This window comes from Ambystoma mexicanum, chromosome 6q (genome assembly GCF_040938575.1).
Source record: "Ambystoma mexicanum isolate Mex_15411 chromosome 6q, UKY_AmexF1_1, whole genome shotgun sequence".
Lineage (NCBI taxonomy): Eukaryota > Metazoa > Chordata > Amphibia > Caudata > Ambystomatidae > Ambystoma > Ambystoma mexicanum.
The window spans coordinates 1072890566-1072904478 of record NC_090937.1 but is presented as its reverse complement, the minus strand read 5'-3'; the positions used below and the strand labels follow the sequence as shown (position 1 = coordinate 1072904478).

At 49.3% G+C, this 13913-nt stretch overlaps 1 protein-coding gene across 7 annotated transcripts in view; it reads left to right on the top strand.

The window, feature by feature from the left end:
• PAICS (phosphoribosylaminoimidazole carboxylase and phosphoribosylaminoimidazolesuccinocarboxamide synthase) overlaps window positions 1-13913 on the top strand; it is a 1368496-nt gene that overhangs the window by 1131281 nt on the left and 223302 nt on the right. The window lies entirely within an intron of this gene.

Here is a 13913-nt window from a genome sequence, read left to right as displayed (position 1 = left end):
TGGCGTTGTTAAAACCGATGAGTTTGTCTGTTTTTGCCAGTTGATTTACATCCTCAGGGTCGAAACCAGTCCTCTAGTTCCGCACTTTCACTCTGATTTTTAGGGGACTCTTCGTCATTTTGATTACTGTTTTGGGTTTTGTCTGAAACAAGTTTTGGAGTTTCCGGGCTTGAATTCTCCATCTCTAGTGTTTTGGGTAGATTTTCCCCCCTCGACCTTTCGTCTATGGGCACAGTGGTGGGGGCTTTTCAGTCTAGCTCCTCCATGTCCTTTGTAGATGGACATTTATGGTTTCCTAGATTGGGGTAATTAAAATCTGTGGCCAAAGTTGGTGTCTCGTTGTGGTTCCTCTGAGACGTACACCACTTGTGTCGCTTATTTCGCAAATGTTATCAAATTTCCTTTTTCTATGGTTCACAAAAAAGTCTTCCACACTTTGAGGCGAAAAAATAGTAGTTACTTGTTGACTTTTGTTGTTTATGGTTAACGATCGCCTTATTGTCCATTTTTGTCATTTTTTCTTAGCCAGGTTGGGTTCAGGGCCATTTAGCTCAGGCGTCTTTTCTGGGTATTAGTAATGGTTTTGCCACCGTGTTTTTTTTTTTTTTCTTTTTGCGTAATTTTCACTTTTTTGTTACACGGGCCTTCGTCCAGTTGTATTTCTGATGATTTATTTGACTGGCCCACCTTCAGTTTGCTTGTAATTCCAAGTGGCTCGACGACTTTGTTTAGTTAATTTTTCTTGATTTGGTGTTAGCCGCGCTAGAAAGCCGCGGGTGAATTTCCGCTATCGTCACCGGGTTTCCTCCCACTTGACTCGTCAGACTGGGAGATTCCTGCGAGACATCGGCCACTGTCTTCTCCGATGTTTTCCTTGTCACGGCGGCCACCAAAGGTCCCTCCGGATCTTCCGCTGACTGCAAGTCAGCGCCGCCTTCGCTCTCCACCTCCACGGCCCCCCGGTCATGGAGCCCCTCCTCGGGGGGAACAGTCTCCGGCGTCCCCACCCGAGCAGCTGGCTGCTCCCCAGGATTGGCCCCGCCCGCTGCCGTCGAGCTCGACGCCGACCGCCCTCCGACAGGCAGCGGAGCAAGCGTGGCTGACAGGACGTGTCCCGGCCTGGGCAAATCGCTGCCCGGAGTCCTCTGGAGAGCCAACGAGCTTCCAGGTAAGATTGTAGTTTGTTCCGAATTTTGAAGTGCGTGGAAGGCGTCCACTCCCTCTGCTACCTCCAGGTTTAGACCAGAGTCTCTGGTTGGGAATCCTGGTGCTAGAAGTGGTGTTTTTGCGGAGGCCTCCTTCTTGTCCACGTTTTTGGGCAGGAGCCTCCATTTGACCCTGGCGTCGATGCAATGAGTTCTTGGCTTTGGGAAGACCTCTGTGGTGAGGCTGTAGTGGTCAATGTAGTCTGCTTTAAATGCAACAAGCATTTATCCGTATTTTGTGGTTGGGATTTCCCCACTTCAGCTCGTGTCCTGTGGCGTGAGCTCCTTTGGTGGGAGTCTTTTTCACCTGTAGCCATGGTTTGCCGTGGAGACAGAGTAGCGTCCATTGCCGCCATTGACTGCCTGTGACTGCTAATCTGCCGCTACTCCGCGGTGTCGGGGAGCTTTTGAATGTTCGCCAGGTGCAAAAACAGACAGTGGAAAGACTGAAAAAGGAGTAGTCCCACAAATAGCGCATCAGCCCCACATACCCACCAGGGCACGGTGGCACTCACAGCGCTACGTGGTTCATCAATACTGCAGCCCCAATATACCGGCTGGACCACGCCTGCACTGTTGCAGCCAATCGGACACCCACTAGTGGCAAACATCTCACATCCACCCATATTGCCATGTCCAGCAGATCCCGGGGTGCCAACAAGACAGGGGCCATGGATAAGTTTGCCAAAACAACCCCTAAATCTGACCAAAGCCACGCACCCTCTAATTATGGCGATTCTGTCCCGCCCTCGCCTGCTGCGACACCTGATCTTGCGACGATCCTGGAATCCATGACAAAGAACTTTGGCGCTTTTCATGAAAAACTTGATGATATCAACACCAATGTGATGTTTAAATCTCAACTAGACCACGCTGGCTCCAGAATCACGGAGGCGGAAACACAAATAAGTACCAATGAAGATAACATACACGCCCTCCAGGACACTGTTACCACCCTCAGCCGGGGCAGGAAAGTGAAGGCCAAGTGTGACGACCTGGAATCAAGATCCCGTATAAACAAAGTTTGCATAATCCGAGTGCCTGAAAATGCTCTCAAGGGTCGCATGGAGTTGGCGGTGGAGGACCTACTGAAAGAGCTGCTCGACAATCCCGTGGTCTCCCCTCACCCCCCCCCCCCCCCCACTTAACGGTGTAGCGTGCCCACAGCACCTTGTCGGTGCATCCTGCACCCGGCGACTTCCCTAGGCCCATCATAGCCAAAATACTCAATTACAGGGACAGAGACCTTATCCTACGTTTATCTCGTGAAAAAGGGGAACTTAGCCTGGGCTCCCAGACAATCTGGATCTTCCCTGACTTCTCTGGGGGGGGGGTGCAGCAGGAGAGGCGCCAGTTCCTGGGGGTCAAGAAAATGCTACGAGAGCGAAACATCCCCTACGCAATGCGGTTCCCAGCATGCTTGAAGCTCACATTCAGAGGGAGACTGTACTACTTCACTGTCCCTGAGGAAGCGTTAAAGTTGATTGAAGCACAGATACCACTCAACGACCCTCCTGGGAACCACGTAGACATGGACAATGACTGATCCGTCGCCTCTTTGGGGCTTCTGTGGATCAAGGTATATTTTTGTCATCTGCCCAACTGTGTGGTGCGGTCTGCCTCTGGGGCTGCTCCGCGCTATCCAGCTCGGTTACAGGGTGGCGTGGCGCTGTGCGGCGCCTCCGCACACTCGCCTGCGTGCTCTCCGGGAAGCAATATGGTCAATAAACCTACAAAGCCGAACTTGCGTACCCCTGAGGTACCTCCACATTCATCTTTATTTTGCTCAGTTGGGAACACGACACTGCAGTTGCAAGCTCATGTTGGAATGTTTGGGCCAAAGGGGAGTCCTGGCACCCGCTCCTTGAGGGATGTCGGACGTGGTTGGGCAAGGGTGAGAATGGGTGCTGCCGGTTGTTATCAGGCAGCGAGGGTGGGGGAAGAAGAGTTTGGGTAAGTTGTACCATGAAAGGCAGAGGCAAACCGACGGTGCTCACCATGTTGGAGCGATTCGAAAGTGACCGTTCGGAGTGCAGACCCAAGCCACGGCGACTGAACTGGGATGTACCGTAGACCAGTGAAATGCCCACTACGATAATGTCCGGGGGCTAAGTAACCACACCAAGGCTCGCAAGATTATGGCCTATGCCATTAGACATGGCTGCAAAATATTGATGCTGCAAGAAACACTCCATGGGCAGCCTAGCGGGCAGTATGGCACTATCGTGGGAACCCAACAGATACTTCCTCTTACTCCACTCAAGCCATAGTCATATTGACACTGATTCACAAATCTATCAAATTCAAACTACACAAGAACTACACTGGTCCCCACGGTAGATATGTTATACTACACTGCACCATAGTGTATAGAGTATCTTCTGGTGAATTCTTATGGCCCCAATGTGGACACCCCTGAATTTGTGGATACTGTGGCTGCCATACTCCTAGGCTATTTGGGGATTTAGATTATATGGGGGTGGGGGGGGTCAGGGGGCACATGAACCTAATACTAGATACTGACCTGGACAGGACGGTTATTGCTTCCTGACCCGGACTGCACGGAGACTACTCGGCTATTGTGTAACGCTTGACATCCGTGACGCCTGAAGGACACTGCACCCTCAACGGTGCAAATATACCTATTCCATGGTACACAACAGCTCCTCCAGAATCGACTTGTTTCTAATACCCAGTGAGACGATGGGCAGGGTGGAGGGGGCGCAGATCCTAACTCTCACACTATCTGTCCATGCCCCGATTACTATATCAGTAGAACTAGGAACGACTATCCCGACACTCGACACATGGCATTGCAAATCCTCGGCCCTCGGGGACATTGTGTTTAAGGCGGATATAATCGCTGATATTGAATCCTTCTTCGAAAACAACATCCCCCAAGCCACCTCTCTTGGCGTCAGGTGGGAAGCCTCAAGGTCTACATTCTGGGGATGTCCATATCCAGAGAAGCGGGTGTACTAAACAATTGGGGCCGCTCTTGAGCGATCCGAAACTAAACTACGTAGGCTAGAACAAGAGTGCTCAACCGCATCCGACCCCGCCAAACTTGCTCTAATAGCCGCTGAACTCCAAACATATAATACACTCGCAACCAGTGAGATCCAATACTTTAGCTGGCCTCAAGCTGCTCGTAAATATGGCGATAGACCTGCCTTGCAACCCTTGTAAAAAAGGAATGGGGTCAGGCTCATATTGCCTTTATTAAGGATGACCAGGGCATCCCACGATGGTCGGACCATCAGATACTGGGCATATTCACAAAATTCTACATGACCTTATACTCGCAACCTCCTGCATCTCCGCTCCTACCAGGGACCAACTTGAATCCCCGAAAACCCTGGACGATCTCGGACTTACCATAGGGCAAGATACCGGGTCCTATGGGCTCACGGCAGAATTCTACCAGGAATATATAGCTATAATGGCTCCTAAGCTATTAAAGTATGGGACGAGTTGCTCTGTGGGTCCACTCCCCCGTCTCTACATGAAGCAGTTATAACGGGTCTTGTTGAAGCCTGGCAAACCTGATGACGACTGGCTCATACAGGCCACTTTCCCTCATGAACCTCTATACTAAGATTTTTGCCAAGGTGATGTCAAACCGCTTTCTCCCCCTTATGACGCATCTGGTCCATGAAGACCAGGCAGGCTTTGTACTTGGAAGATCCACATCTCATATCAGGCGGCTGTTTAACGTGATATCGACCAGGCCGCGCACGCGGTCACGCTTGACGCTCAAAGCGTTCGACATGGTGTCCTGGAAGTACATGTGGCTGGTATTGGAGACGATGGGCGTAGGCCCCAACATGATTGGATATGTCCGGGTCAACTCCCCCACATCTGCTTTGACACTCTGCAGAGGCACCCGCCAGGGATGCCCGTTCTCCCTGATCCTTTTTGCTCTGGTAATAGAGCCTATGGCAGATCACACCCGTGCACGCCACTCTCACAGAGGGATGAGGATAAAAGATACTCCAGAAATCATATCCCTTTATGCAGATGACGTGTTGATATACATTAGGGACCCGGCCACCCACCTTGACCCCCATACTACGAGACATCACGCGCATAGGCACCCACTCGGGCTTTACAATTAGTCCGAAGTTTTCCCACACACTGCTTCCACCGAATACCCCCTTTGTTGGCCCCCTGGGGGAATTAAATACCTCTGTGTCCAGGTGTCAACCGAATCCGCACTGCTTGAAGATAACTACCTGGCCGTAGCACAGCTGTACAAAACGACAATGACACGCTAGCGCCCCCTTCCTCTGTCGCTGGCCGGTAGGCTCCCCCTTGTCAAGATGATCCTACTCCCCAAGTTGCTCTAAATCTTTAGTAACGTGCCCATAGGGCCTGTGGATAAATATTTCATTAGACTGCACAAATCTTGCGCACAGGTCTTGTGGCACTCCAGCGCAGTACGCAAGAAATGGTCCGATATGGCGCTCCCATACAAACAAGGGGGGGGGTTCACTGCTCCCGACTGGACGCAGCTCAAGCTCAACACACCACCCACTGGTACCCCGGTTCTCCAGCCCACCCGCATGTTAAACTAGCAATCCTAGTAGCGACCGGCACCAACATAATGACCCTCATACTACATCAGCACTACTTGCCCGACTTTCCCATTGACCCAATCGGCACCACCTTGCGCGCCTGGAAGCGACTGCTACACCAAGGAAATCCCCTCCCTATTATAGATGGCGCCCAGTGTGGGTCTTCTCTGGACTAGAGCCGACACTGCCCTAGCCCGACACTGGGGGACTCTAGGCTACCCCGACGGCAGGTTTATCGACCCTCGGACATGGAAACCAAGCCACTTTGAGTCCGCCCTGGAGTTACTACAGGCTCCGAGCTACATTTCGCACTGCATGGCCCTCCTTTCCCACTGAACCCCCTGACAACCCGATACTTGCATACATCGCCAACTCGGGCGGTGCTTGTGGCGTAGTAGTTGGCACAAGCTGATGCCCCAACCCAGGCTCTCGGGGCACGTGCAGAATGGGCGGAGGAACTGGGCCAGGAGATCCCCGACCAACTGTGGGAGAAAATGTGCTTACACACTCGATTTCCCTTAATTTCCGATATTGGGCCATCCAGTACAATCTACTTAACAGGCTATATTTCACCCACTACAGGATCTCCAAGGTTTCCCATACCACCCCACACTCCTGTCCCCATTGCAAAATGGAGGGAGCGGGCCACCTGCACATGTTTTGGGCTAGTCATAAATTGCGGGAATTCTGGGGTCAAATTCTAGACAGTCGCTGAGATACTGGACATTACAATAGATCCTGATCCACTGGGAATATTGTTAGGGGAGCTGATGTCAAAGGCATAGCTAAATTCCATAATATCAGTTGTATCGTTAAGAAATGTGTCCTCCAGTACTGGAAGAACCCCACCCACAATTTCAAAAATGGTTGAACTGGCTTACATGGTCCCGTAACTGAGTACATTGCAATGCTCCCTACTCACTCCCGCCCCAAGGACATATGGACTGCATTCAGCAGCTACCTTAACAGCCAAGAGGAGAGGTCAACCGAAGGAAGCTTATCTCCCCACCCCCCCCCTTTTTGCTGGTGAGCGCTTAATCACTTTGTGACATCATATCCCACCTCCTCCCTTGATATTATACTATCTCCTTTGTGGTCTTGTGCACTTTCATCATGTACCTGTTGTATACTTAATTGTTGTAGCATGTGTCTCTGTTGTAAACCTCTGCTAACAAAAAAAAATATTTTGCTTATTCAACTCGCTGAGATAAAGACAAACAACTATGTTTGTTTATTTATTTGTATGGCGCACCTTACCCAGGGGCAACAGGGCGCAGGCAAAAAGATAATTCGAAGCTTACAATGTTACAGAAATATACAGTTGAAGTAAAGAATATTCAAGGATTACAGGAATAGGAAATATACTAATCTTCATACATAAAAAATCAATATCTATACAGGAGAGAAATATACAGGTGTGTACAGGGCTGTTAGAGGCGAGGGCAAGGCCGCAAACAAGGGAATCAATATCTATACATGGGTATAGAAAGTGCAACTAAGTACAGGGGTTATTGGAATTCAGGTGACTGATGAGGTTCCTTCTAAAGTGCAAATATGGTTGATCAGCTCTTAGGTTGTGTGGCAAAGAGTTCCAGAATGTGGCAGCTTTCACCGGGAAACTGTTGCCACCAATGGTGGAGAGTTTGAATCTGGGAATTATCAGGCAGTTTGAATTGATAGATCTTGTTTGTCTGATGGAAGACTTTCTCTTTACCTTGTCCATCAGATAACTGGGGGCGGCATTGTTGAGGGCTTTATGGGTTAGGGAGGCCAACTTTAGTTTGATTTTGTTGTCTGTGGAGAGCCATTTGTGTTGGCGTCTGGTGGTGGAGATACGATCTCTCTTATTAATGCCGAGGGCAGCTCTCAAAGCATTATTTTGTAGGATTTGTAACCTGTGGATAATGGCTTTGTTAGCACCACTATAAAGGGCATTACAATAATCGAGCCTAGATAGTAGGAGTGCTCTTGCCAGGATCATACAGCTGTCATTGGATAGGAATGGTCTGCCTGCTCTTATTAATTTGCACGTATACGCAGTGGTGGATGCTAGTGAGTTGACCTGTTTAGTGAATGACAAAGTGGCATCCAAATAAAAGCCGAGGGTTTTTACTTCCCTGGATACTTTGATAGAATTACCATCTATGTTAAATTCGGCATAATCAAGGCCTAGTTTGTTGATATTAGCAGGGGTACCCAAAATGATGAGCTCTGTCTTGTCATCATTCAGGCATAGACCATGAGATGCCATCCATGCCTGAATGATGAGATATACCCTATTCACCAGCTCTCTGTCCTTACTGTGATCCCCTGAAAGTGGGAGGAGAATCTGGGTGTCATCTGCATAGTTAGTGTAGGTGACACCCAGATGGTCCAGATGGTCGAACAGGGGTTTGGTGAAGATGTTGTATAGTGTGGGGGAGAAGCATGAGCCCTGCTGGACTCCGCAGGTGATAGGAGAGGGGTCTGCTGCTGCTGAAGGGGAGAAAACTCTCATTGTTCGCTCACTCAGAAAGGATTCAATCCATCTGATGGCTTCTGGGGAGAAATGAGCAGCTGAATCAAGGTGTCTGCAGAGGACCTTGTGGTCGACGAGGTCGAATGCCGCGGAGAGGTCGAGTAGGAGGAGAAGTGCTGTCTTACCCTTGTCCCTCAGATCATCAATTTGGGTTTTCAGATCAATGAGGGCTGTTTCCGTGCCGTGTAATGGGCGGAAACCTGATTGTCTAGAGCCTAGTGATTTGTGTAGTTCTAGGTATTTTTGAATCTGGACATAGGCCACTTTGTCCAAGATTTTCAGTAGGAAGGGTACCGTGGTGATGGGTCGGTAGTTGGTGGGGATGAGAGGATCAAGCGTCTGCTTTTTGAGGAGGGGGGAGCACCCAGGATTGTTTTAAGTTGGAAGGAATACTGCCTGAGGAAAGAGGCGTTTATGAGTTTAGAGATAAAGGGCGACAGGTCTCTGGCTGCGTCCTTGATTATGTGTGCAGGGCAGATGTCGCCTTTACAGTTTGAGGGTTTAAGAGAGAATAATTTTCTCAACCTCCAGGGTGGTGGTTTTGGAGAAGGTGAATGAGTTAGTGTGTGTACTTGGTAAGGCGTTGGGCGGAGATGTGGGAGAGTTAGTGAGGTTTAAGGAGTCTTTTTTTTAGTTGAATTTTGTTTTGTAGGGTGTTTATTTTATTTGCTAGTGCCTGTTGGATGTCTGTGCACCAAGTCTGGTCCTTGGTACAGGTGTCGGGTGTGGCAATGGGTGACTCAAGTTCCTTCAGTATGGAGAAGAGCTCCTTCATACTTGAGTTGGAGTTGGCAATGCGGTTGTTATAGGAGTTCCGTTTAGCTAAGCAGATTTCAGCTTTGTAATGACGAGAAAGCGTGTCAATGATGGCTTTCTTTTCACTGGAGGGGCATAGTTTCCAATCAGCTTCACATTTTCGCTTTTTTAGGCGGAGGGCTTGGAGTTCAGGTGTGTACCATTTATTTAAATAAAATTTTTGGCTTGCTGGTGCGAAGTTTGAGTGGGGCAATTTTGTCCATGGTAGTTAACATGATTTTATTATATTCGTGAACTAGTGTGTTGGGATCTAGATTGTCTGACAATGCGTTTAGGGTTGGAAGGATGGCTGGGATGATTTTTTCTACTGAAATATTTTTCTTATTTCTAGTGAGGCAGGGTGGTGCCAGTGGCACGGTTGTGGTAGGTGGTCTAGAGGTCAGTAGATTAAATGAGACCAGCGAGTGGTCAGTCCAAGGTAGTGGTGTGGTGGAGGAGATGACCGCTGAGCAGTTAGCGTCAGCAACCCAGTCTAGGGTTCTTCCCTTCAGGTGGGTGGGTAGGTTAACTTTTTGTGAGAGTCCGAGTGATGAGATCGTGTTGGCTATGGTAGAGGCATGTATGTCTGCTGGGTCGTTAAACCCTAGGTTAAGGTCACCTAGTAGCAGTAGTTGTGAGGTGGTTTTCGCATTGTTGGAAATGAGGTTATGCAAATCTTCCTCGAAGTCCCGAGTGGACCTGGTGGTCTGTAGATCAGGTGGATAGTGAGGGATTGGGTGTTTATAGGGAGTTTGGCAGTGAGGGATTCGCACGATTGCAGAGTTTGGGTCGAGGCTAGTCTGAGAGCTAAACTTTCTTTGGATATGATGGCGATGCCACCGCCCCGGTTGCCCACCCGGTCCTGCCTGGATATGGTATAGCAATCTGGGATGGCCAGCATTAGAGACAGGCCTGCTGCATTGTGGAGCCAGGTTTCGTTTAGAGCAATAAAATCTAATTTATCTTTAATAATTAGGTCTGCTATATCAAGGGCATGTGCGACTAATCTAGTATTGAGGAAAGCTCCTTTTGTAGGAGTGTACATCCGTTTTTATCGATGTTTGTATGAGCGATAGATTTGGACTTGGTTGTGGGGATAGCAGGGCCTTTGGTGGAGCTTTTGGCTTTGCATTTGGATTCAGACAGGAGTCTTTGGGGCGGCTCATATAGTTTAGAGAGTCTAGCACGAAGTTTGTTTCTTTCGGTGGTAGGGCAGGGGTGGGAGGCAGGGGTTATGGGTCCTGACTTGCGATGATACCTTGGGCAGGAAGGGTCAGAATAGTAACTAGTTATGTAGGAATCGTTGGTGAGACTGGTGCCTGGCTGGGATGGGGGGGGGGGGGGGGGCTCCTGAGTCGGTATCCTGAATGGGAATGTCTGAGGATGCAGGCGTGGCCATCGCACAGAAGATGAGTAATATAGTCAGCATTTTCTGCAGTACTGCGCTGGCGTTGTGTGAGCAGAGTGGGAGTGGCAATGTGGGTGCTATCTAGGAGAAGGGGGTATAGGCAGGAAAGATAGGGTAGGGTGACAGTCTGAAGGTCCGGCTACAGGTCAGTGGAATTCAGGGTAATGGCTGAGTTCAGTGTGCCGTAGCGTAGCATAGTAATAGAGCAGGGGATAATGCGATTCGGTGGTATGGCAGTTAGGACACAGGGAATGAACAGTGGGGAGACAGTTCAGACCAGGGGAAAATGCAATATAGTGATATGGCGATTCAATGCCGTGGCTGTACAAAGCAGGGCGAGAAGCAATACAAACACGTACAATTCAATTCAGGGCAGGGCAGTACAGATGCAGTATGCAGATAGGGCAGTGGTACCTAGATTCCACATTGGGCATATGGCACAAATACAGTATGCAGGTAGGGCAGTGGTACCTAGATTCCACATTGGGCATATGGCACAAATACAGTATGCAGGTAGGGCAGTGGTACCTAGATTCCACATTGGGCATATGGCACAAATACAGTATGCAGGTAGGGCAGTGGTACCTAGAGTCCACATTAGGCATATGGTGCAAATACAGTATGCAGGTCACTAGCATTAAGGAACAGCTCTGGTGCTCGCAGGTTGGTGGGTAGGTGAGTAAGTTCAACGATGAGGAGTCACATGAGCAATAAGGGTGCCGTGGGAGTGCTGGAGAATTGCTTACCAGGTAGTGGCCTCGAAGCGAGGTCGCGTTGCGCTTTCACCGTGTGGCTTGCCTGCCTGTGAGGGCCAGGGGGACTGGCAGACGGCAGCTCCGGCAAGAAACAGGAAATGGCCTTGCAGTCGTGGGCCTTGGATGGAGTGGGCCGGCTCCGCCTGCCGGCTACCAATCGGGGGGTTAAGGGTATTGCCGGCCAATCGGCTGCAGCATGTGGCTGATGTGGGCCTGGTTAGGCTCTCTGGTGAGCAACAAAGGGACGGGCGGCCATCTTTGAATGTGGTGGGCCGTGATGTACCTGGGTGGGGGACAGGTGCAAAAATAGCGATTCCTGCTATTTCAGGCACGGCAGCCTGTTTCCATCTCTGAGCGTCGGTGCAGCTTCATTTATGGAGGCTCCGGCGCTCGTGGGATGGATTCGCCGTGTGTGGGCGCTCGGGCCAGATCGTTGCTGTGGAAATTCGGCGCAGGTCGAGCGGCCTGCAGGAAAGGTGCCCCCTGCTCCTGCAGTGGCTGGGCCTGGACAGGGAGCTCCTGCTCCTTGGTTGAAGGGGTGCCAAAAATGCAACAACTATCCCCACGACCAGGCCCTTTCACCTCCATACATTGCCCAAACCTTATCCACAAAGGCACTGAAACTCTAACCCGTAATCAAGAAAGTAAAAAATAGCACAGCTGCACAATACCCAGACCACCCAACAGACTAGCCATTTCCCTTTTGTCTACCACACACCTCACACACTAAATAGGGCTGGTGAAACACCCTAAAAAAATGTTTTTTAAAAACTGCACATCACTCTCAGACCAAGTCACAAACCCAATCGCCTCCTTAACCAAACACGCCGCCAATACAGAAACCATAAGCACCCAGTGTACAAAACAAAGCACACCCAGAAAGCTCACACGCAGAGACTCCAGTTACGCCTGGTTCTACATGCATAAACTGATCAGCACAGCATTAGTCTTTCCCTCTTTCCCTCTTTCCCTAACCAACCTGCCCCAATTTACCTTACAGAACCTGAGTGCTTGAAGACCATGGAAATGGCAGTGGTGCATAGTATAAATCAATGTAACCTAGATGTTTAAGCTCTTTAATACAAATTCTGCTCTTTGTTCTAAAATGGGGGACATTCAGACTCCTCTTTTTGATTAGGTTGTTCAAATTCTTCACTCTGTCCAAAGAGGACGGTATTGACTAACCTTGTTGGTTTTGTTGGATGTTTGTTTGGTAAGACTGTTGCCAAACTGACACTGCAGATTGTCCTGTTTATCAGGATTTTAAGAGTTGGCAAGAAATGTGGTTCCTAAAACTATCTGTGGCCCATTCAACAGTGGTCAGCAGGCTACTTCTGCCTCTGAGGGGTAATTCTTTTCAGGCTTCCACTTGGTTTTAGCTGCATGCATTTGCTAAGTTTAGCATGGGAGGGCTCTTATTTTCAAATGTCAGTCTTGCAGAGGGTTCTCATTTAAGATTTTGTGTCTTTGTAATCTGCTGCCTACCATTTTCTATTCTGGCACTTCATGTTCTGGTACGTGTGTAGGAGTCATTCAAAATATGAAGAATACAGTAGGCAGGGATCCATCTTTGATAGTACTCTTGGATGTGATTGTGTGTCCCTCTACACCGCACTAATCTCCTCTCTCTCATATGTATCGGATTGGTCTTTCTGGTGTCTGTCGCTCTCTGGTGTGTCTCCCTCTCTCCCACTTAGGTTCGAGGGCTACTAGGCGCTTGTGGACTCAAGAAGGAAGGCCCAACACTTTCCCCAAATGGAACGTAGATCCAGCCAGACAGCAAGTTCAAACTGCAGTTTATTACAGCCAAAACCAAACAGGATCAGTACACGGATCGAAAGTCCCAAGATATCTCAATTCCTGGCTCGCAGGCCAGTTTGTGTCTGCATTCATAGCAACGTCACAAACTGGGCCACTCCTCCAGAAAACCTATCGCCATCTGGGATTGGGTATTGAGTGATAGACCCCTATAACAGACCCTATACATGTTCGTATGTCCGGTGGCTGGCCTGGTCCTTTACAAAATTACTAACGCTAAACGATGTTGCAGTGTGAGGGTCTTACCATAGACTCCTGCCTGTTGCTACCTACCGCTAGGATCCTGAACTGTGGTTGGCTGGAGCTGAAATCCCCAGGCCTGAGACCCAAAAATGATTCCCAGCACTCGATGTACCTTTTCAAGGTAATAACTATGTGACTGCATTGTAACGTGTGTGTACCACCATAGTCTGAGGGTGCACATTCACATTTTGCAACACTTGTCTTTACGTTGTATGACTTTGTTGCAAGCTTCTGTCTGCCCGTGTGAGATGGACTCTTGTTCTCAGCTGTGGTTTGGGTCCATCTGAGTCGGCCGGGTTACGTGTTCAGAGGCTGTGATTTGGAGTACTGCAGTTCTGAATTATTCTCAATTGAGGAATTATTTGCATTTACTGCAGCCTGTATTACTGTCGTCAGGGAATGGAATGTTGCTCGTATCTGGTGACATTTGCTGCGGGCCCTGTCTCACACGTTTGCTCTCCTGTTCAATCTGAGCTCAGCTCTTACTGAGAGGCTTGTGGCCTACTGTGATTTTCCTATGCCATAGTCATGGCTTCTACAAGTTTGTTCTATAGTCTCCATATGTTGTGATTTCTGTCGGGTCCCATAGATGCT